This window comes from Adiantum capillus-veneris, chromosome 8 (genome assembly GCF_014529385.1).
Source record: "Adiantum capillus-veneris isolate H3 chromosome 8, ASM1452938v2, whole genome shotgun sequence".
NCBI classification, from domain to species: domain Eukaryota; kingdom Viridiplantae; phylum Streptophyta; class Polypodiopsida; order Polypodiales; family Pteridaceae; genus Adiantum; species Adiantum capillus-veneris.
This window is the reverse complement of record NC_140938.1, coordinates 37,839-61,663: the sequence shown is the minus strand read 5'-3', so window position 1 is coordinate 61,663 and position 23,825 is coordinate 37,839. Positions and strand designations below refer to the sequence as shown.

Below are 23,825 nucleotides of genomic sequence, written 5' to 3'. Positions count from 1 at the left end.
TATGTTGATGACATGCTGATTGCAAGTGCTAACATGCAGGACATCAAAGACCTAAAAGAGGAGCTATCTAAATCTTTTTCAATGAAAGATTTAGGTGCTGCAAAGAGGATACTTGGTATGAAAATATCAAGGGACAGGACGAAGAAGACAATAAAGCTATCTCAAGAGGATTACATCAAGAAGGTACTAGAAAGGTTTGCAATGCAAAATGCAAAACCACTTTCTACACCTTTGGCTGGTCATTTTAAATTAATGAAGGCTGTGTGTCCAAAGACACAAGAGGAGATAGCCTATATGTCTAAGTTCCATATGCTACAATGGTAGGTTCTCTAATGTATGCTACGATCTGGACAAGGCCAGATATTGCACATGCAGTGGGAGTTGCGAGTAGGTTCATGGACAACCCAGCTAAAGAACACTGGCAAGCTGTGAAGTGGATACTTAGGTATCTAAAAGGGACAACAACAAATGGTTTGTATTTTGGAGGAACTGATATTTTTCTAGAAGGGTATGCTGATGCAGATATGGTAGCTGACAATGATACTCGAAGAAGCACTACTGGCTATGTCTTCACAGTTGGAGGCACAACAGTAAGCTAGGCTTCAAAGCTGCAAAAAGTGGTCTCACTTTCTACCACGAAAGCAGAGTATGTAGCAATGATGGAGGCAAGCAAAGAAATTATGTGGCTTCACAGATTCTTAGAAGAGCTTGGATTCAAACAAGCCAATTGTGTATTGTACAGTGATAGCCAAAGTGCTATCCATCTTGTGAAGAACTCAGCCTTTCATTCAAGGACAAAGCACATTGAGGTGAGATATCACTTCATACGCACTCTTTTGGAAGAGGGACATCTAAAGCTAGGAAAGGTGCATACAAGTGAAAATCCTGCAGACATGTTTACAAAGGTGGTCAACAAGGAGAAGTTGAGCTTTTTCTCATCTTCGATCGGCATTCAAGGATAAGAAGCCAGGATGGAAAGCAGTCACAGGTTTGGTTTGGAGATCAGTCTCCAAGTGGGAGATTGTTAAGTATGGAGCCTGATTTACCCCTTGTAATTTTTTGTGGTAAAAATGCACATTTGTAAGGCCCCCATTATGAGGAGAAGCCATCATGCGTGAAGGAAAATCACTCGTCGGAAACCAAAATTTTCACGGCCAAAATTCAGGGGCAACTTTAGGGGCCGGAATATTCCTTTTCACCGGAATATTATGGCCGGATGGCCGCCGAAAAGTGGTCGGAAAACCACCGGTCGGTTGGCCAGTTGGCCGGTGGTCGGAAGTCAATGGCCGGTGGCCGAATTCAAAAACGGACTTGTCTTCTCAAGGGCGGCCACACATGGGCGGATTGGAGGGTCCGGTTTGGACTTATCTACAAGGGTGGCTACACATGGCTGCCTCTCATGAGAGAGGGCAGCCCTTTTGACCTATAAAAGGAGGCCATTTCTACACATATTTCATAGTGTGAAGTTGATGCAACAAGGTGAGTGTGAGGTGGTGAGAGTGAAGCAAGGCGGGAGCTCTATTAAGGGTCTAATCCCTTTGTAAACTACTTCTTGTTTTGAAGTACTAAAGCCACTGAGTGGATACTTTCCCATGGACGTAGCCCACATTGGGTGAACCACGTATATCGTGTTTACTCTCTCTCTCTCTCTCTCCTACTCTATAATCTTGTGTGTGTGAAATCTATTTCTCTCCATTAAGTAACCTACTCAAATATCTATTTAGCTACGTCATATTTCCTAATACTTTTTCCTCCTATTCTGCGATGCTTTAGTGACGTAGAACTCTACACACAGTGAAGAGGTATGCTACTACACTTTTGTGCACTTGTATTTTGTGAGGTCAGCACCAAGCGAATAAGGGAAGGAAAACTCTATTTGTTGCACCTGTTTGCTTGGTACTAACCATCATCTTTATTAATGATGTTTGCTATTATACTTTTTTAAGGTCAGTACAAAGCAAATAAGGGAAGGCAAACTCTGTTCGTTGCACCTGTTTGCTTGGTATTGACCATCTTCTTTATTAATGATGTTTGCTATTATACTATTTTGAGGTCGGTAGCAAGAGAATAAGGGAAGGCCAACTTTATTCATTGCACCTGTTCGCTTGGTACTGACCATCGTTGCACATGTTCGCTTGGTACTTACCATCATCTTTATTAATGATGTTTGCTATTATACTTTTATGAGGTCAGTACCAAGCGAATAAGGGAAGGAAAACTCTTTTCGTTGCACATGTTCGCTTGGTACTGACCATCATCTTTATTGATGATGTTTGCTATTACACTTTTATGAAGTCAGTACCAAGCGAATAAGGGAAGGAAAACTTTGTTCATTGCACCTGTTTGCTTGGTACTAACCATCATCTTTATTAATGATGTTTGCTATTATACTTTTTTGAGGTCAGTACCAAGCAAGTAGAGGCAATACAATTGTATTTGGTGCACTTCTTCGCTTTGTGATGACCCTAGAAATTTTAAGTCCCTTGTGAAAAAAATGACATGTCATTTTCTGTTATGATATTTGTAGAGATGCCTCGTGCAAAGGCCACACGTAGAAAGACAACAGGTGACTCTTTGCATGCTCAAGCAAGAAGGCACCAATATGAGGAGCACAGAGGTGTCCTGCAAGAGCTGCAAAGGATTGAACGGCACATGCAACCGGCCATTCCACAACTTCCTTTCCAGCGAGTAGTGCAAGAGATTTGCGAGCATTGGAGAGTGGGCATGCGATGGGCCAGTAGTGCACTTCTCTGCCTACAAGAAATTGCAAAAGACTACCTCATTGAATTCTTCAGCGATGGATATATCCTAGCTGCCCATGCACAACGTGTTACTATCAGACAACGGGGTTTTGACACTCTTCAAAGGCTTCACTTCTGCTACAATGGGCTGCTTTAGCCAGTACCTATCCGGGATAGTAGATTCATGGATATTCTTAACATCCCCCCTCTCCATCCTCATGCACGATAGACAGAGCCTTTTAGGTCTGAATTAAACAACAGAAGGACACGATCACGGGTCAAGAGAAATGACACAGATGGGAAGGCTGAGCCAGCCAATGAGGGGCATGAGCAGGCTAGGGTGGACCCTGAGGCGATCCTTGAAGAAACATAGATAGTTATGGAGGAACCAGTTATGAAGCCAAATGAGCAAGGCATGGAGGATCTGGAGCTAGTTAGGGAGGAGCTTGTGCTTGTTAGGGAGGAGCATGTGTCAGTAAGGGAGGTGCCTGTTAGGAAAGAGCATGTGCCTGTTAGGGAGGAGCATGTGCCATTAAGGGAGGAGAATGAGGTAGCCACGGATAAAGCTCAACAAAGGCAAGGGAAAGGCTCTGCTTCACAAGGGCCATCCAATGAGGAGCCTTTATCAGAGGAGTTGATTATTTTAGAGCAAATCAACAAAGAAAATGAAGAGAAGTTGCAAGTTCTGATTAGTGCAGCGCCTCTGCATGCACAGATACTGCTGTCTGGAAGGTCACAGGAGGGTTGCATTTTCAACCTCAATCAACAAGACTTCACGTGCATGCGCAATTTCTCCAACTCCAACGCAACGTATGCGGTCGTCAACATTGCTATGTAGTACTTCTCAAGCTCTTTATAAGTCATGCTTGGCTCATTGAATGGCTCACTTTCTCTAAGACATGGGTCAGTGGCTTATGGAATTGGATAGTTATACCACTCCCTTCGTATTGACCCATGTCTTAGCGGCAGTTGTCAACGTTGCTATGTGTTACGTCTCAAGATTTTCTTTATAAGTCATGCTTGGTTCATTGAATGGCTCACTACCGCCAAGACATGGGTAATACCAAGTGAGTCAGTGGCTTATGAAATTGGATAGTTATACCACTCACTCGGTATTGACCCATGTCTTTGTGGCAGTCGTCAATGTTGTTATGTGTTACGTCTCAAGATTTTCTTTATAAGTCACGCTTGGTTCATTAGATACCTCACTACCGCTAAGACATGGGTCAATACCAAGCGAGTCATTGGCTTATGGAATTTGATAGGTGCCCCAATCGCTCGGTATTGGCTCATGTGTTTGTGGCAGTGTGACAGCCCACTAAAATATCTAAAGTCTAATCTCTGCCATTGATTCATGTTAGGCACGCTATCTCGGTACTACCCACTGATGTTCAGAACAAAATATACGTAATAGATCCGTTGATCTCGCCTATGCTACAGAACAACGGAGTTTCCTTTTTGGCTCTATTGCGCTAGTTTAGCAGAGTCAATTTTGATCTTGTGCGTTTTCTGGTCATTGCATACAATCAATCGTGAGTTTCTTTTTGCCTTGTAAAAACCATATTGGATTTAGGATCTTTTGATGGTTTTGGTGTAGTGATCATTGGAGTCTGTTGTTATTTGACCTTGAAGATAAGATTGTCTACTACGCAAACTCCGGGTAAAGCAGGTTGTTTCACGCTCGTGTAAAAACGTAAGGCACATCTGGATACATTTGGAAGTAGTATCTCTTTGTAATGTGTTACTGACTCAAGTGGTTACGTATGTAGTGCCGCAAAAAAATTTGTATGCTGTGTAGAGCATGTTTTGTTAGAACATGATCTAGGGACTACCATCCGGCACAAACGGGTCACTGTGCCCATGCAAGTTGATGACTATAGCTGTTGCTGGCGAACTTGTTTGAATACCTTGTTGCTCCTCGGTCAAATTTTGGATGTACCAAACATAAGTAATCGTGTTGTTTCATTGTTTGTTTGTTGCAACATTTGTATTAAAAGAAGCAACATCTTTACTTACTTTCTTATTATCACGCTTCTACAGGAATTTCAATTACATAACTACACCCCCAACGATGTGTGACATTTTTCTGTAATGGCCATCCAACATATTATAATCTCGATAAATAGACATACAAGAGAGGAAGGGGCGAGAGCTGAGGAGTTTGAACAGGCTCGCATTGACAAAATGATGCAGCGCTGCCATCAGACTCAAGAGTAAGTTCAAAATATGCAATAAGCAATCAATCAATATTATGCGGATCCGGACGCCGCAGAAGTAGAGGAATGGGCTACACATCAGCGACAAGAGCAAGAGTAGAGGGAAACTTCACAGGTGCAAGATGCATGGGAAGCCATGAAAGAGACCCATGATTTCGAACGATGCAAGGATGCCGGAGACGAGCGTCCCCCGAGGGAGAAGAAGCAGCAACCGGGGAAGAGGGCAAGGAAGCAGTGGCAGAGAGGGCAGGGGACCAGTGGCAGTAATCAAGGGAGAGGAAAGGGGACCAGTGGCACCAACCGGGGGAGAGGACAAGGGAGCAGTAGCAGGGGAAGGGAGTAATAACTACCTCTCTTTGTATACATCTTGACAAAAACAACACAATTTGTAAAGTTTTGAGACAATGAAAAGTGTACATTTTTTAAACATTGTTTGAGCGGCACAAAATGTCTCTGTATTAGTCACTTTGAAGAGTACATCATGGTTTGCATGGCATCAAAGCTCATTGCATGCACAATGTATGTGACTTAGCTTCCGATGGAAGCAATTAAGTGAAGTGTATTTGAGAGGGACTCCTTGCACAATTTTGTTTTCTCCTTGCGTCTTGGAATCTGAGAAGATGAAAGAGTTAGATTCTATGTCTCAATGTATTAAAGACAATGAAAATTCATCCATTTAGTAAGCACCTTTCTATTGTTGAGACTAAATGCATACAATTCCGGCAAAAGTGGAAGTTCTTCACATATACGATCTACCCTGATCTGTGCAAGAGTTGTGCTTGACATTGTCTCTATCCCAGCAAGTAGGCAGTCTCGAAAGTAGAGCTCCATTGATAGAGGTTTGTTCTCGAGACTAGACTCTGTATCTTGGTCGAGTGGAATAAGCTACACACTAAGAAGATGATATCTAAAATAGTAAAACGACACTATGAAATTTTGAGAGCTTATTATAAACTTGCAAATTATGGACTTCTTTTGCAAAATACAGATTTTGCCCTGTGATTGTTTCCTATCCCAATTATCATCTAAAAAGTCCAAACAGCTCTCAGACTTGCAAATGAACATTGTTGCGGTAGTTCTTATTTACTCATCAAAGAAGAAATATACAAACACTTCAAGAGGCATAAATAGTGCGAGCCGAACTATTTTTGTGGCAATTAAATACTTGAGGGACTTTTGTATATCCTGAAACAACCTATTCCTAAAGCTTTCACTAGTTTGCAAAGCTGGCAAAGACCAATCCTTGATGTCAAAGGATGGAAGTGACAAAGGAGCTACACGACCCCAACCAAAGGAAGTTCTCGGTTCCAAATATGACATATCATAAAAGGATATTCCATTATCTGCAAATTTCTTTTGTTGTCTTCCTCGGTACATTTACTCACCAATAAATGCATGGAAAGCATCAAAAATCTCAACTATGCTCTCAACTAGTTGCCAATCCGTCCTATTCGATGGATAAATATCTGGAACATACCAAAGATGATATCCACCATTTAACCTTCAAATATAATCATGCACCAAGTGAGATGCTCAAAATAACTTACAGTTGGGCTGATGCCATGGAAAACTTGGAGGAGATGTTTGCAACCTTAAGCCTGCATGCTGAAAAGCATGTTGTATGAGGACCTCTTTCACCCGCTTGCTTCATACACATACTTTAAACTCTTTAACTTGTCCCTTAAAAGCCTTCATGAAATCATTGTGTTGCCTCCTCTTCCTCCTCCTAGTTTGCAGTAGTACCCAAATTTTGATAGTTATTTGAGATGGTATCCATGCTTGATCATCTGTAGTATAACTGTTCAAAATGCTAACAGAGTCAATGGTAGTGCTAGGCCGTCAAGAAGTGGTCATGGTGTGCACTAGAATACACATAAAAGTTAGCGCAAATATAAAAAAGGGAAGAAAGTTTTGAGAGGGAAGTAGAGCTACTCAAAGTCATATTTGGGTGGGAACATAGATACTAGATAGAGTCTTCAATGAAAGTTCTGAAATTCGTCGGTACAGAGTTAGTATGACTTATGGCATTTATGCCTTGAAAGCATGAAGTTGTGCAATTTGATGAACAAAAATAATATTTTCTCCCTTTTTTCTAAAAGAGCTTGGCTCCAAGATGTCGATTCTCAACGTAATGTTAGCCTCTTCCTCATTGGTCGAGCGCCACTCTCTCTCTAGAACTGAAAGGCCCAAAAGTGAGTCCAACTTTCTCCTAATGGTACTTGACAATAGACCAGAGAGAACTTGAGAGATATACATCTTTTGAAGGTCCACTCCACCAATATTTTATCACTCCTAGTGTAATCAGACCTACTGTATCGGAGACTAGATCAAAGATAAGAAGATTGAGTCCTGAAAGATCAAGAATTGTTGATTCAATAAGCCAACAATAGTTTTTAGTGGTTAGACGGATGGGATCCTTGGGCTCCAATGACTACACATAGGGTCAATAAAGCTCATAGCATGATATATACAACAAGAGGTCTGATTACCTTAACAAAAGCAAGAGTTGTGTGTCCTGAGGAGAGAGCCATAGAAGGAAATCCAACTAGAGTTCCTAGTGGGGGTTCTGAGGCTAGAGATGCCCCTTGATACCTTGCACTCACTTTCAACCCTCATCTACACACACACACACACACACACACACACACACACATGGAACATGAGCATCACACCATCAACGTGGTTATTCTGAGCTCTTGTAATCTGCATGTATTTATTCATCAAAGACTTCTTATGTTCTAATACGCTCACCCCATAGCTAAGAATCCGTCCGTGTGTTCCGAGCTCCCTCTCCCTATTCACCCCTACACACACACACACACACACACACACACACACACACACAAGACATAAGAGCACTACACCATCAAGAGAAAATACTCGGGTCAAACCTACACCTGCTCAAAACTCACAAACATAGCTCGGCGATAAACCTCAGATCATACTCCCTTTTGGCAGCACTCAACCAAGTTGCAACCACCACCAAGAAATTGCATCACAATCGTACTCATGGTGGCTAGGGCTTCGCAAAACCAGGTAGACACTCCTTCGAGGTCTATTGAGAGAAGATTTGTATTTTGTATGATGTTTAATCTGCTCTACTTACAAAAGGTTTTTTTTATTAATGAATGGGGTACTTAATGCATGGTTGGGCATAGATGTTCTCACAAAGCATGTTGGTTTAAAAAGACACACTAAAAAAAAAGTTTACAGTGCTAAACTTTGTTATGGTATGATAGTAGGTAACGTGCCTTGAAAACAATACTACATGCTTAGCAATGAACCATGCTAAGTTAAGCGCACACTACAAATATATGGTTTTTTTGGACAAAAAGATGTATGAAAATCCTCGATATGAAGTTGCCATGGGTGATCTCAAGGTTTTTTGGATAAAATAATCAAAAATGGGGGAAACTCTATCGAAATTTTCTAAAAATTGAGGATTTAGGAAATTATTTCTAAAGTAATCGTATAAACATGGGTATATTATACATAAATAGAAGTACATTGTATAACTAGACGACCCATAAAAGGATGAGTGGTTTAAATAAAAGATGGCTTTAGGCTTAGGGGCTCCATAAAAGATGGAATCAAATTGATGAATGGATGTATTTGTTGTGTTTAAACTACACACAAATGTTTAACAAAAATACATATAAAATATAACATAGTTGGACTTTGATATGTTATGATGGCAACAAACCTTTAGGTTAAGAAAACAATAATATATGCTAATGGTTGATGAGGTACCTCCTCAAAAAATCAAAAGTACCCATTAAACCAAAACATGCCATGGTAGCAAAAAAAGTCATAAAGAAATGGATTATGCCTAATAGGAAGGCAAAAAACCGACCCCCTAATATATACAAGGAGACTAAGGGGGTCTTGGGCTATGGGACAGCGATAACGAGTAGAATGGGTTTCTTGGATATCTAACTTCCCATCAAAGTAGCCCACTTGCTATTTTTTTGATGGATGGTGGTAGGTATAGGCCTATTCTTGTATGATTTTTGGAGCTCTCTCAATCTCCTACCAGAAACGGATGTACCAAGAATAAGTTCAATAGTTTAAAAAATTTGTGTTTTGTCTTGTGTCCCCTGGTTATGTCATTTTTGTGTCAAGTGTCAGTATATGGTTCTTGAATAAAGGGATGTCAAATATAAACTATCTCTCTCTCTCTCTCTCTCTCTCTCTCTCTCTCTCTCTCTCTCTCTCTCTCACACACACACACACACACACACACACACACACACACACGTAGAGTGTAAAGAGTTCCATCTTTGAAAAAAAATTCCACAATCAAATAACCCTTTGACAACAGCATCTCCAAAAGCGGTATGATAACCCTCATGATCAAGTTGCCCAATGCTAACCAAATTGAGTTTTCCAAGTGGGATGCATATTCTAGAAATGTTTTTATCCATTTTTCTCTTTAGACACATGACAAGGTCATGTAGGAGCAAAGAATTTTGGGCATGTAGTGTCCCAGATACATTTTTGCACCCTGCATTTATAGACCTACATAGTAAGGTTTTGTTTGGCACACATTGATAGTCATAAGGTATGCAACATCGTCTAGAAACTCATGGATTTTGGTTTAGCGAGTGCAGAGTACGAGTTATCAGGGTCCCTCTCACTCATTTTGTTGAGTGTTTACAATTACCTCCACAGACAAGTACATCTCGTACTTGATGGGTGTCATATTTTTAGACATCATTATATGAGACATATTCCACATGTTGAGAATATGAGTCTTTGGACTGACACTAGCACCTTTTATTTCAATTATGTGTCATGACAAATCCCCTAGGTGGTGGTCATATCCATGTATTAGACCATTTCAAGCATGTCTTTAGTGGTCAAACATTATCCGAGGATACATAGTAAGACTTGTGAAGCTTACAAGTACTACTGAACAACATTCACGAATGGTTGTTTGTATGTATAGCAAGGCTATGTATTGTTAATGAAAATATTTCATTGTTTGTGCTTAGATGTGATTTATATTTCACATTCTATTATGGTTCAAACATTTTGGTTTTTAAGTGATTGTAGTAGAAAGTATTTAGTTCTCTTCATAGTACTATATACCCTTCTCTTCCATGTGTGCATTGAGCATCACATATTTCATAAGCATCGGTACTTATAGTCATGAAAATATAGGTTCATATCATTTTTTGTTAAATGCATGAGCACTAGGTGTTATGGGTCCTAGTATTTAGCAAAGGTAGATTTGAAGCGGCATGCAAATTCATAAAATTGATAGCTTATGAAGCATTCCTCATTTTATGTACAGTATCTCTATGAGATTGATTGTGGGTCTACCAATCACCTTCAGAGGCCATGGCTCGGTTTAGGTGCTTGTAGATACATTGACTAAACTTAAAGTTTCTTTATTTCACTATTCAATCTCTAAACTTAACCACATTGGTTGTTTATAATCTGTATTGATTATAAGGTAGGTACTCTTTCTTTGCTCTTCTCTCATAATCACCACATACTTGGACCTGAAAGAGAACTCAACACTTGAGACTCCACTCAGATTCATTGGCTGCTAAGGTAGGTGCCTCCTTGCGGTACTCTTGTATGGAGAGAGAGAGAGAGAGAGAGAGAGAGAGAGAGAGAGAGAGAGAGAGGTACAAATATACAATGGAAAGTGTCTTATACAGCCAAATGTATGGAGAACTGGCAAGACTACTTCTTAGATTAGTGGATAAGGAGCTAGCATAGAGACATTCCCACTAGTAGAAGCTCTAGAGAGTGAGATACTAGCCCATATTTCCCCCTTTAGCTCATGGGTGAAGTGAACAATTTACATGAATTATAGTGGAAAAGAAATGGGTAAAAATGGTAGCAATAAGTAAAAAAACTAGCATGGTCTTTGCTAGATTCAAAGGTGATATGCATCGACATGATCAAAAGCAAACAATCCACACATCTCAAATGATGAAAAGAAATTGCCCATTTCTTAGAGAAAATTTAGTTAATTGAAAAGTTGTCCCACACATTAGCTTCAGGCTCAACTTGTTGGTTGGCCAATATTCTCTGTTAAAACCAAATCCTTAGCATAAGAGAGTAAAAAATCCCCCCCACCATAACCACTTTTTTAAGACAATCTTTGATGCAATAGGAAATATGCATAGGGTGGTATGGCCTCCTCTCCTGAGGCATGATCATTGGCTAAGATCTTTCTATGATGCCATATTTACAAAGATAAAAAAACTCGAGGAAAAAAGAATTTGATTTATCAATGATGTGTAACTAAAAACCTAATTCATGGATGTTAAGGTGTCCTCACTATCAAGTGGCTCAAGCGTTAATTGCATGGCTAGCTCTCTTCATAGAAATATCCTCATTTGCTTGATTTTGTGTAGCAAGTTTCTGAGCATATTGTATGTCTCGTAGCATGTAGAATTTCTTGAAGTGTTAATCTCTTAGGTGCCACAAGCCTTGTTGAATATTCCTCTAGTAAGAAAGGTTTGATAAAAGGTTGAAATCTATGTTCTTTCTTTGCTCTTCTTTCATAATCACCGCATACTTGGACTTGAAAGAGAACTCAACACTTGAGATTCCACTCGGATTCATTGGTTGCTAAGGTAGGTGCCTCCTTGTGGTACTTCGTTTCATTATGCTCTCAGCTAGTGTACAATTGCATGGGAGAGCTAACTCTGCAATTGTGTATAAGACTCCCCATAGCCACATATTTAATGGCCCTTGGCCTCATCTTTACAAGGCGTCCCCAAAAGTACATGCTTTCGATAAGTGAAGTTGTGAAACTTTCACTAATTGATGCAAAAGCTCCCAGCGTCCAACCTACCACGTTAACAACGTATGGCTCGTGTTTTCTACCATGAATTGTGCCATGTTTTGTGCTCACTATGGCTCGAGGTCATGCCTTTTTTTTCATAAGCTCTCCTCTCAACTCCAAGTCCAATAATAGTCATGCCACATCACCAAGTTGTGACAGACACAATTTTCGACCATCTGTTGCAACACATCCTCCTATGCAGGAGTCTCAATGCAAGGTGTCACAGATAGGAGCAGAGACTGACGACTCTCCTTGTCCGACAGATCAAATAAACGGGACCAATAATGAAAGTAAAGCAATTTAGACGCCCGGCAAGAGATCTAATTAAGCCTCCTTATAAGAGATCACTGTAACCGAGTATTGCCATGAAGAGTCCAAGAATGTACGACTGTAAACAAGTCTCCTCTAGGTTGAGTGGAAAAAAAGCAAGTACAAGTCGCTCTCGGGGTGAAAAACCACCACATGGTCCCAAGGAAACACAACCCCCCCAACGCATATATCCCCTCCCCCCCCCAAATCTCTCTCTCTCTCTCTCTCTCTCTCTCTCTCTCTCTCTCTCTCTCTCTCTCTCTCTCTCTCTCTCTCTCTCTCTCTCTCTCTCTCTCTCTCTCTCTCTCTCTCTCTCTCTCTCTCTGTGTGTGTGTGTGTGTGTGTGTGTGTGTGTGTGTGTGTGTGTGTGTGTGCGCGTGCACGCACGCATGCGCACTCCACAAACAGCCCGGGGGCACATCCACATCTCTCTGACTGCATGGGACCCCGCCCCTTCAACGCCATCGTGGGGTATCCTCTTATACTCCAAACAAAAGGGGGAGGGCCCATGCCCCCCCCCCCCCCCCCCCCCGGGTGTATGAACAAGCCCCAATTGGGCACTGCCATAGTCAATCGACATCGCCAAACGGATGCCACAATCCACCATCGGTGACAGTGGCTCCAACATTAATCACCATCTCATTGTGGGCACACATGCGAGAAGGCCACCATAGCAGCGCCCCACGGGCAAGGAGGGGGAGGAATCCATAGCTCCATCTCTCTCCCTCTTGGATACTTAGTTTCTCCCTCCAATATATATACCACACCTCCTTTGGACTCTATTGCACATATGGTTTAATCCCACGCCACGTGGCAGTCTCCCATGAAGTGCACCTTCAAGGGTTACCCAAAACCACAAAATTTCCCAAAAAAATCCCCATTTTCCCTGCTACTTTGACCTAGTCCCATTTCCAACTCCAATGTTAGATGGCCATGGTATAAAGCCAACGTGGAAGGTGACTCTGATCCATCAGGACCTTTGTGCATTTTGGCAAGTTGACAATAGTAAACAATCGTTCCCAAATGGGAAAAAACCATATGTAACCGCATCTCCTCTGCCAACTGTCAGCTTCAAACTTTAATATCTTGATGATCGCAACTCTGTTTGGCAGGCCGTCACTTTTGTCTAGCTCCACAAGCTTCACACTACCTCTACAAACCCTTGGCAAGCTTGAAAAACATATGATGGCACGTTTATAGAGGCAATCAAAATGGTGCAGCAGAAAAATTTAAACTTCTCATATCTTATCCATTTGGGATCCAATTACCAATCCGAAAAGACCGACATACTCCATTCTGTTGCACTCATCCATTCTGTTGAGAATCTGTGAAGCACCCTTTTCTTCAAACTGTCATATCTTGAGTTGTACATTACAGATTGACAGGCCCTTTGGACTAGCCTATAAAGCACTTTGAAAACCACCTTTTGTACTTTCATTTATACACTTTAAGCTCTCCAATTAGCCAATTTGAGAAGCCCCATGGAAGAGCACGTTGGTCAAAATATCCCAAAACTGCACACACACATGGATCCACCTGTGTGCCCTTGACCTTCATACCTCCTTTATCACCCCCCGGGGGATTCACCATGGAAAATTTATCGCACCACGTAAGTGCAGGGGAGGGGGGTTTTTTTACAAGTTACATAAGCGTATAAGTTAGGGGCAGGCACCCAATAATTTATCTCCCAATCTTAAAAATAAGGGAGGGGGGTATCATATTTAAGAGGGGGGGGGTACCTGAACCGGGTTGATTACTTTGTAATAATTGGTCACCGATCTGTACTAGAATTCAGATGAATTTAGGGGAAGTTTTTTATCAGGTCACACATCAAATTTTGCATCAAGCCAGTCATAAATAAGGGATAATTTGGAGCAGGTCAAGGGTTGATTTACACCAGCTGTAGATGGGTCAGAATTGGATGAGTAGCTAGAGTGCAGGTTGATCGGGCACATAATTTGAAAGTCAAACTAAGACACATTGAGGGTATATCTAGTTATCAACAAAAGTGGTTCCTTAGTACGTTGCAATTCACTATGCTACACACTCTTTGACTAGTTTTACTCAGTTAGATTATGTGCGACCTAAATTTTATATATAAGATAGGGGTATGATAGTTTTCTTCATTGATTGTCGTATAAGCGTAGAAAGGGGGGTCATATTCCCTAATATGAGTCGTATATAGGGGTTTTATCAAAGTTGTCCGCTCGCAGGTGGCGTCCTGTTTTGTATTATAAAGAGTGAATTCCCCCGGGTATCACCCTAGCATACACTTTAGACACCCATATCCCTGCTTCTTGCTCTTCCTAGCACAGACTCACTTTATCTGCACCAATGTCCCCAAAAGCAGCTTTCAAAAAGTAATGCTCAAAAGTTCTGAAAGTCAATGCTTTCAATAGTTGGCGCAAAGCTCCCAACATTGAGCTTGCCACGTCAACAACGTGTGGCCCATGTCTTCCACCAGGAATTGTGCCACGTTTTGTGCTCATTATGGCCTTGACTCAGGTTCACCTTTTTGTTCACAAGCTCTCCTCTTTTCTTCCAGTCCAGAAGCAGACATGCCACATCACCAAGTTGTGACATATGCGGGAGCACAAACTCATGACTCTCCTTTTCTGACAGATCAAGATATTGGAACCATATCACCATGCATAGGCATATAACCAGGATCACTAATGAAATTAAAGAAATTAAGCCCCTTGACAAGAGATCTAATTAAACCTCTTGATAAGAGATCTCTAAAGCCGAGTATTTCCAACAAAAGTTCTAAAAGTCAAATGCTTTCATTAATTGACAGAAAAACTCCCAACATCCAACCTGCCACGTCAACAATGTACAGCCCGTGTTTTTTTGCCATGAATTGTGACATGTTTGTGCTTACTAAGGCTCAAAGAAAACATACCTAAACCTAGCTGCAACCACAAGAAAACACCCATGGGTCTCTCCCATCAATATATACAATATAGATTGACCTTTGGTGCTATTATGGCTAAGGTCAAGTGTAGGCCTCGGACTGTTTAGATGTTGGTGGATCCCGGTCTTCTCCTCCAATTGCTTGCAACCCATGACTATAGCTCTATCCCGCTTGTATAACTAACATAGAGTCCTAATTATTGCATCACCACATTGTTCGATAAATGACGAGAATTTACCCTTCAAATAAACCACCTATAAGAATGCACCTTGTTTCTATTGTGGACATGGTGGTACTCATACCAATGTGTACTTATCAAGTAGGCATGAGAAGTATGAAACATGCTCTAAATATATAATGACATTGCTGGCAACCTTTAGTGTATATAGTTTCTTCATTAGACAAGGCTCCTTTGGGATGTGAATTTATATCAAACGTGGTTGCCAAAGTAAAGATAATTGCCCATTTTAGTGAGGTTAAGATCTTGAAAAGATTATTAGCTGAGGGCACATGCCAATTGTTGGCTTGGATCTATATGAATATGCTCATGCTCATCTTTAGTGACTATCTTCCAAATTATTTCCTTCCTTGTGATTGTAGCTTGGTTTCCCATGGGAAGAGACATGTGATGGAGAATTGCTTGATACCAATGCCATACTTGGATTACCTTATATGGTAGAGAGAGAGAGAGAGAGAGAGAGAGAGAGATGTACAAATGTAGAACATTCCCACTAGTAGAAGCTCTATAGAGTGAGATACCAGCCCATATTGCCCCCCTTTAGCTCACGGGTGAAGTGAATAGTTTAGATGACGTCTAGTGGAAAAGAAATGGGTAAACATGGTAGCAATAAGGAAAAAAACTAGCATGGTCTTTGCTAGATTCAAAGGTGATATGCGTCGACATGATCAAATGCAAACAATCCACACGTCTCAAATGATGAAAAGAAGCTGCCATTGCATAGAGAAAATTTAGTTAATTGAAAGGTTGTCCCACACATGAGCTATAGGCTCAACTTGCCGGTTGGCCAGTACTCCCTCTTGAGACCAAATCCTTAGCGAAAGAGAATAAAAAATCCCCCCACCATAACCACTTTTTTAAAACAATTTTTGATGCAATAGGAAATATGCATAGGGTGGTACGGCCTCCTCCGTTCAGGCATGGTCATTGTCTAAGATCTTTTTCTGATACCATATTTACATAGATAAAAACCTCGAGCAAAAAAGGCTTATATGCAATTCCTCCTTAGAGGCTCGTTCCCATAAAGAATATTGGCCGCACAAAACATTACAAAGATGTCATTCCGCTTCAAAAAATAATGATGCAAGAAGTTTGGAAAGGCTCCTTCTGTGTTTGGCCGTCAACACTTCCTTGTGATTGTAGCTTGGTTTCCCATAGGAAGAGACTTGTGATGGAGAATTGCTTGATAGCAATGCCATACTTGGATACCCTTATATGGTGGAGAGAGAGAGAGAGAGAGAGAGAGAGATGTACAAATGCACAATGGAAGGTGTCTTATACAACCAAGTGTATGGAGAACTTGCAGGAATACTTCTTAGATACTATCCCATATTGCCCCCCCTTTAGCTCATGGGTGAAGTGAACAGTTTAGTAGATGACTTCTAGTGGAAAAGAAATGGGTAAACAAGGAAAAAAACTAACATGGTCTTTGCTAGATTCAAAGGTGATATGGATCGACATGATCAAAAGCAAACAATCCACACATCTCAAATGACGAAAAGAAGTTGCCATTTCTTAGAGAAAATTTAGTTAATTGAAAAGTTGTACCACACATGAGCTGAGCTTCAGGCTCAACATGTTGGCTGGACAATATTCTCTCTCGAGACCAAATCCTTAGCAAAAGAAATTAAAAAATCCCCCCACCATAACCACTTTTTTAAAACAATCTTGGATGCAATAGGAAGTATGCATAGGGTGGTATGGCCTCCTCCGCGGAGGCATGATCATTGTCTAAGATCTTTCTATGATGCCCTCCCATTGGTATCGAGCCATTCCGTTGAGGGGCGACAACTTCGATGAGAGAGAGGTCTTGGCTTGTCAGGATTCCGGTGCGTATGGTTTATGCAAACTTCATTACCAAGGATTTAGGACCTGCATCAGATGCAACCTCAACATGCGCTTTGACAGGATGCAAGAAAGTAACACTTTCAATAAGTGATGCAAAAGCCAGCATGCCATCTCTTGAAACACAACCTCCAGTAGGCCTAAGAGCCTTGCAATCTCAATGCAAGATGGAATCACCGTCACTGATAGGGGCATCTGTCCTTCTCGCCCATGTTGCTTGGCACGCTACTATTATTCTGCCTAGTCTGGGCAAAGCCGAGATGCTCAAGTGCGTGGGATGAGCCTTGGAAGCCCTTCTTGCAGTGTGTGCTTGTATGCCTAGACATGACACCCTTTGTTGGGCTAGAGTTGTTCTGCTCGAGAGATGGTAAACTTCACCGGTCATGCTCTCTGATGTGCTATCAAGCCTCTTTTTCTCTGAGCAATCCCGATTGGCATGTCTCAAAGCAACGAAATCCAATTCGTCATCAGCCACTGCTCATCACAGCAGACAAGTTTCAAAGCGTTTTGTGGGGCCATCGCAGAAGAGATTTGAGTTTGAAAATTTGGAAGGGGGGTGCGCCAGGCCTCTGAGGCAGTGCAATACAGAGGCGACGCGCGCAGCCCCCGGGCAGCAAGCTGCCGGGAGGGGGCTGCCCCCGTGAGAAAAATTAGGTTAATATCATGTGGCCCGATGGACCACGTATCAGATATTAAACTGATAAGAACAGATACTACACTTGATCTTAGCCAAAAGGCCGAGAAAGGTATGCGCTACCCAGCGTGCTCTCTCTGGCTTTTATACCTGCTCCGCCCCACGGCTTGCCCTGTGGGACTGATGCCACGCCGGCCTTATTGCATTGAGATAATTCCCTACTTTTGGAGTCGTGGGTGCATATACAAGCCACCAGAAAACTGCCTCTCTCCTAGTGCCGCGGCAAAAACACGTACCCGACGATCCTACGTGTGTTTACACATCATGATAATAGCCAAGAAGGAAGAATGATACTCAAAAGGTATGCGTGTCGCAATTTTCTATCTATACCTCATGGCTATCTAGTACACTAGTAGAGATGAAAACCATGCTCGTATGTACTTCTTCTTCCATCTCCATGCCCACTTGTGTTTGTGTGATTCTTCACTAGCGTCTTTAATGCTCTTGGTGGAGAGTGCACTAATGATACAACCCCATTTCAAGAGCTAAATATTGCATTGGTATGCATCTTTATTTCTGTCTAGTCGTTTGCATTTTTTTCATGCACATATAATGATTGATTGCAGGTGTTAAAAGTTGTTTGGTTAAGGCTATAAACGCTCTCCTCATCATTTAAGCCTAAAGTTTTTGCTCAAGTTGCCTAGTTTATTTCCATTAAACTCTAAGTCTCCGAATCGCCATCTTTTTTAATGAATACTTCATCCATCAAAAGAACGTGCTCTACTTTATTTCACTTTCTCAACTCAGTTTTGTGATGTCAGATACTATATCTATTTTTGTTAGGTGTGAGATTAGAGAGGATCGACTGCAAGCATATCTTGGCAATCACCATCAAACTTTTAATTCTTTTTTTCCTGCATATCCTCAAGAACCATATGCTCCAATTTGTCAATTTCAGTCCATTATTAAGACCTTCTAGCTTTATATCTTACAGATCCTCTACCGTGTAAGGGGCATCTACACTGCATTCGGTTGAGCTTATAGTTTTTCTAACAATGAAATATATATATCTTTGAGTGATTACCAAAATCTACTTTCTTTTCAAATTTTGCAAAATTTGACCGATGCATGTGCTTTCTCATGAACTTTGATACAATTGTAAACAATTCCCATCTTTTCTTTGGAGAAGCCCATCTCTCTCTCTCTCTCTCTCTCTCTCTCTCTCTCTCTCTCACACACACACACACACACACACAGGTGGATATTTGATCCTTGATTTATTGGAAAACATACATTTTCAATTGTGCTTGATCTACAAAACTCCAATCCATAATTTATCGACCAAATATCTCAAAATTTTGAAAACAAAAAATCTCAATTTTGAGTTTAAGATCCAAACACACTTCCACTTAGCTTGGATATGGATACCTTGGAAACATAAACTCATGTTGTGGACTCTCACACCTTGCTTTGAATGGAATTACGTCTGAAGAGGAACAATGAGTTGAATGTTGAACAAATTACAAGATTAATGAATTCAACCTTGAGAGTTGAGTTCAATCTAAGCTTTGAGGCTCAAAAATTGAGCTTGGGGTCTAGCTCAATATCTTACAAATCCTCTGCCATGTAAGGGGCCAATTTTTTAATTTCCCCATATATATATATATATATATATATATATATATATATATATATATATATATATATATATATATATAATAAAGAGAGAAGATATAGATGAGAGAGAACCAAATCATGACATCTACACTACATTCGTTTGAGCTTATAGTTTTTCTAACAATACAATACAAAAATCTTTGAGTAATTACCATAATTTACTTTCTTTTCAATTTTTGCAAAATTTAGCCGATACATGTGCTTTCTCATGAGTTGAGTTCAATCTAAGCTTTGAGGCTCAAAAATTGAGCTTGGGGTCTAGCTCAATATCTTAAAAATCCTCTGCCATGTAAGGGGCCAATTTTTTAATTTCCCCATATATATATATATATATATATATATATATATATATATATATATATATATATATATATATATAATATATATATATATGTATGTGTGTGTGTGTGTGTGTGTGTGTGTGTGTGTATTGAATGTAAAGAGAGAAGATATAGATGAGAGAGAACCAAATCATAACATCTACACTACATTCGTTTGAGCTTATAGTTTTTCTAACAATACAATACAAATATCTTTGAGTAATTACCATAATTTACTTTCTTTTCAATTTTTGCAAAATTTAGCCGATACATGTGCTTTCTCATGAGCTTTAATACAACTATAAATAATTCCCATCTTTTGTTTGGAGAAACCCATCTCTCTCTCTCTCTCTCTCTCTCTCACACACACACACACATACACATAGGTGGATATTTGATCCTTGATTTATTGGAAAACATGCCTTTTCAATTGCGTTTGATCTACAAAACTCCACTTCATAGTTTATTGACCAAATATCTCAAAAATTTGAAAACCAAAAATCTCAATTTTGAGTTTAAGATCCAACCACACTTCCAGTTATCTTGGATATGGATACCTTGGAAACATAAACTCATGTTGTGGACTCTCGCACCTTGCTTTGAATGGAACTACAGTTGAAGCGGAACAATGAGTTGAATTCAAAGTTGAGAGTTGAGTTCAATCTAAGCTTTGTGTTGCAAAAACTTATCCTTGACCCCGTCTAGGCTCAAATCTTGAGCTTGAGGTCCAATGTAGCATCAACTTCATAATAAATTAACTACAAATATTTATAAGATTTGAGTCCTGCTTGAGTTGGCTATGCTTTATGCAAGTGATTTGGTGCAACTTGAGACTATGGTTTGGCATAGCTTGCCGATTTACTACCATATTACTACCGGTGTTTTGTAAGTGTGCATTGAAGATTCCACATTTTGTTTTGTGGCAGTGTTTGCTCTTTCTTAGAGCGTGTTTTTTGGTAGTGGTTTCGCTCTCAGGTGGAAGGTTGTATGCATATGCTTTTGGCGCCTGTTTGAGCGCATTATCAGATCTTGTACGTTATTTGTGGATACTGCCTTTGTACACCCTTTGAGGAGCCACTTTTGGCTTATACGGCAGTCCCGGTCATTTTTGAGACTTGGTCCTAAAGATAGCCATTTTTGAGACTTGGCTATACGTTTGTTGCATATCCTATGTTGAGAGGGTCGTGGTGAGGTTTTCTTGAGCTAAGGTATTCTCAAATGTGGAGATACCTTCGGAGATATAGGTAGCTGGAGTTACCCTTACGTGACCTCGCCCTAGGACATGTATAGAGTGGGATAGGTGCTCTTGATGCCAAGTTGGCGGTCTATCATCAGTGTGACAATTTATGCACCTCAATTAATCTCTATATTGTATGCCTTGTGAGTGGAATTGTCCTCTGTATGCACTTTGATTGACATATTGGTCAATTTGTCTCTTATATTTTGATTGATATAGTCCCAAATATAAAGGAGACTCTGCCAAAATTTTCCCAGAATCTCTTGGACTTGTCATAATGTCTACTACCAACGAGCGTGATATCTATGACATAAAGAAGTTTGATGGCACTAATTTTTAGCTTTGGAAAAACCAAATGCAAATGTGCTTATCCAAAAGAAACAGAAATTGCCTATTATCTATGCGGCCCGAACTGAAGACATGAACTTGACTCACTTTCAGCGGGAAGAGCTTGATGAGCTATGTAGGTTTACCATTAAACTGCACCTTGCCGATTTAGTATACTTTCAGTGTTAGAATGTGATATTGCCTATGCTTTATGGCAAAAGTTATGCAACACTTATAAAAAAGATACGGCTAGTAATAAGGTTTTCATGATGCAAAAACTCTTTAACCTTCGCATGAAGGAGTCAGCCATTGTTGCCAGTCATATCAGTGACTTTGACTCTTTGTTTGCCCAAATTTTGATGAGATGAAAGCAATCTTCTTGCTTTGTTCGCTGCCACCATCATGGGATATCTTTTGCACAATTGTCACTAATATTGCTCCTAATGGTACACTCTTGTACAATGATGTCACTAGTTCTCTTTTGTCAGAGGAAATGCTCGAAAGACTATGAGTAGCTCGCATCATGGCAAAGCTCATCATGTGCAAAAGGATGATAAACAATGTAAAGGTTGTTCTTGGCACAGTGAATTCAAAAAAGAGGGCAATATAGATGCGTCAAAAAGTAGATCAAAGTCTCGTGGTCGCCGCAATATACAATGCCATTATTGTGATAAGTATGGTCACATAAAGAAATATTGTCATGCTTGGAAGCATGATAAGGGCAAGAGCAAAGTCAAGGATCATGATGTGAAAGACGAAAAGCCAAAGAGTTCAGTTAAGATTGAAGAGCTGAACATAGTTCAAGATGACAATGATGCGCAAGACATTAATGTGTTGACTGAACATTCAGACGTATTTTGATGCACAAGAAACTTTGACTTTACAAAGTTCTATGCCAACTGAACTACTTGTTAGTGGTGAAGTGTCCCACACATGGGTTCTTGATTCGGGTGCTTTGTTGCATGTCACACCTCATAGAGATTGGTTTACTACATACAAAGATACCAATGGCTTTGTTACACTTAGTGACAGTTACTCTTGTGACATTGTGGGCATAGGTGCAATTGCCATGGAGATGGCTAATGGCATGAAGTTTATAATCCATAATGTGCGTCGTGTTCCAATCCTAACACGCAATTTGATTTCAGTTGGACGTCTTGATGACTTGGGTTACAAAGTCACTTTTCACCAACAGTCTTGGCGCATTGCTAAAGGTCATCTTATTATAGCCCATGGTTCAAAAGTTGGTTCATTATATCCTCTTTATGTATTTGATAAAAACAATGCTCTTTTTGTAACTAAGCTGCCAACCGTTGCTTTGTGCCATAGCTGGTTAGGTCATATGTCGAAGAAGGGAATGGAAACGCTTTCTCGTTTGGGCTACTTACCGTCTTTATCATTTTCAAATTTTCCTTTTTGTGAGCACTGTCAATATGGAAAACAAACATGGACACATCGTACACATTCTTTTGAAAAAGAAAGCAAACCCTTAGAGCATGTGCACAGTGATTTATGTGGGCCTATGCCTTCTAAATCACATGGTGAAGCATCCTACTTTGTCACATTCATTGACAATGCAACACGACATGTTTGGGTTTATGCCATGAAGTCTAAAGATGAGACCTTTTCTTGCTTCAAGAAATTCTTATCTAGTGTGGAAACTCAATCTGAACATAAGTTGAAAGCTTTGAGATCAGACAATGGTGGAGAATATGTCTCCGAAGAGTTTACAGACTTCTACTCTCAAGTAGTGGAATGAAGCATGAGTTTACAGCTCCGGCACAAAATGGTGTTGCCAAACGAATGAATAGCACCATCCAAGAGAGGATAATGTCTATGCTATCAAAAGCCAATCTACCACAAGGGTTTTGGGCTGAAGCATTATACATTGCTGTGTATTTGATCAATAGATCACCACATGCCTCATTACAATTTCATGTATCGTTGTATGGTCAAGACACATTATGATAAACTTAGAACATTCGACTGTGAGAATTGTCCACATGTACGAAGGGAGTTACGAACTAAACTAGATGTTAAGTGTAGGGTATGCGTGATAGCATGTTTAGGAGGTACCAAAACGGAGTGTCTTGGACACTCCTTTGGGAGGAGATGAAATGGGTGGTGGATTATTCATTTTCATTTCATATAAAGGAAAGATAAAATCTTTTGGCTGAGAGGTTGAATTTAGGCGGGCTGGAAATTCCATTTCACTTTAATACTAAATCTTAAAGTAGCAAACTGTCTGTGCATTTAAATTCCCTCTCACCGCCACTCCTCTGGGCTCTCTGCAACGCGGCCTCAATGGGTCCCTCCGCCTCTTGTGCCCCTTCTCTCTTTCTCTCTCTCTCTCTCTCTCTCTCTCTCTCTCTCTCTCTCTCTCTCTCTCTCTCTCTCTCTCTCTCCTCTCTCTCTCTCTCTCTCTTCTCTCTCTCTCTCTCGTCCTCTCATAGCCGTTGCAGGTGCTTGCGGGCGCATCACAAAGCCATATCAACCAGCTCCTCATTGCTAGCCATATTCAGCTTCAACAAAACCTCCTCTCTCTCTCTCTCTCTCTCT

At 40.5% G+C, this 23,825-nt stretch overlaps 1 non-coding gene and 1 pseudogene across 1 annotated transcript; one reads left to right on the top strand and one right to left on the bottom strand.

Moving 5' to 3' along the window:
• The first annotated feature begins 16,392 nt into the window (after window positions 1-16,392).
• On the top strand, window positions 16,393-17,746 carry LOC147451542 (uncharacterized; annotated as a pseudogene).
• On the bottom strand, window positions 17,623-17,821 carry LOC147451541 (U2 spliceosomal RNA). Its single transcript, XR_015189062.1, has one exon. It is a non-coding gene; the product is annotated as a U2 spliceosomal RNA (small nuclear RNA).
• Between the last annotated feature and the right edge of the window lie 6,004 nt (window positions 17,822-23,825).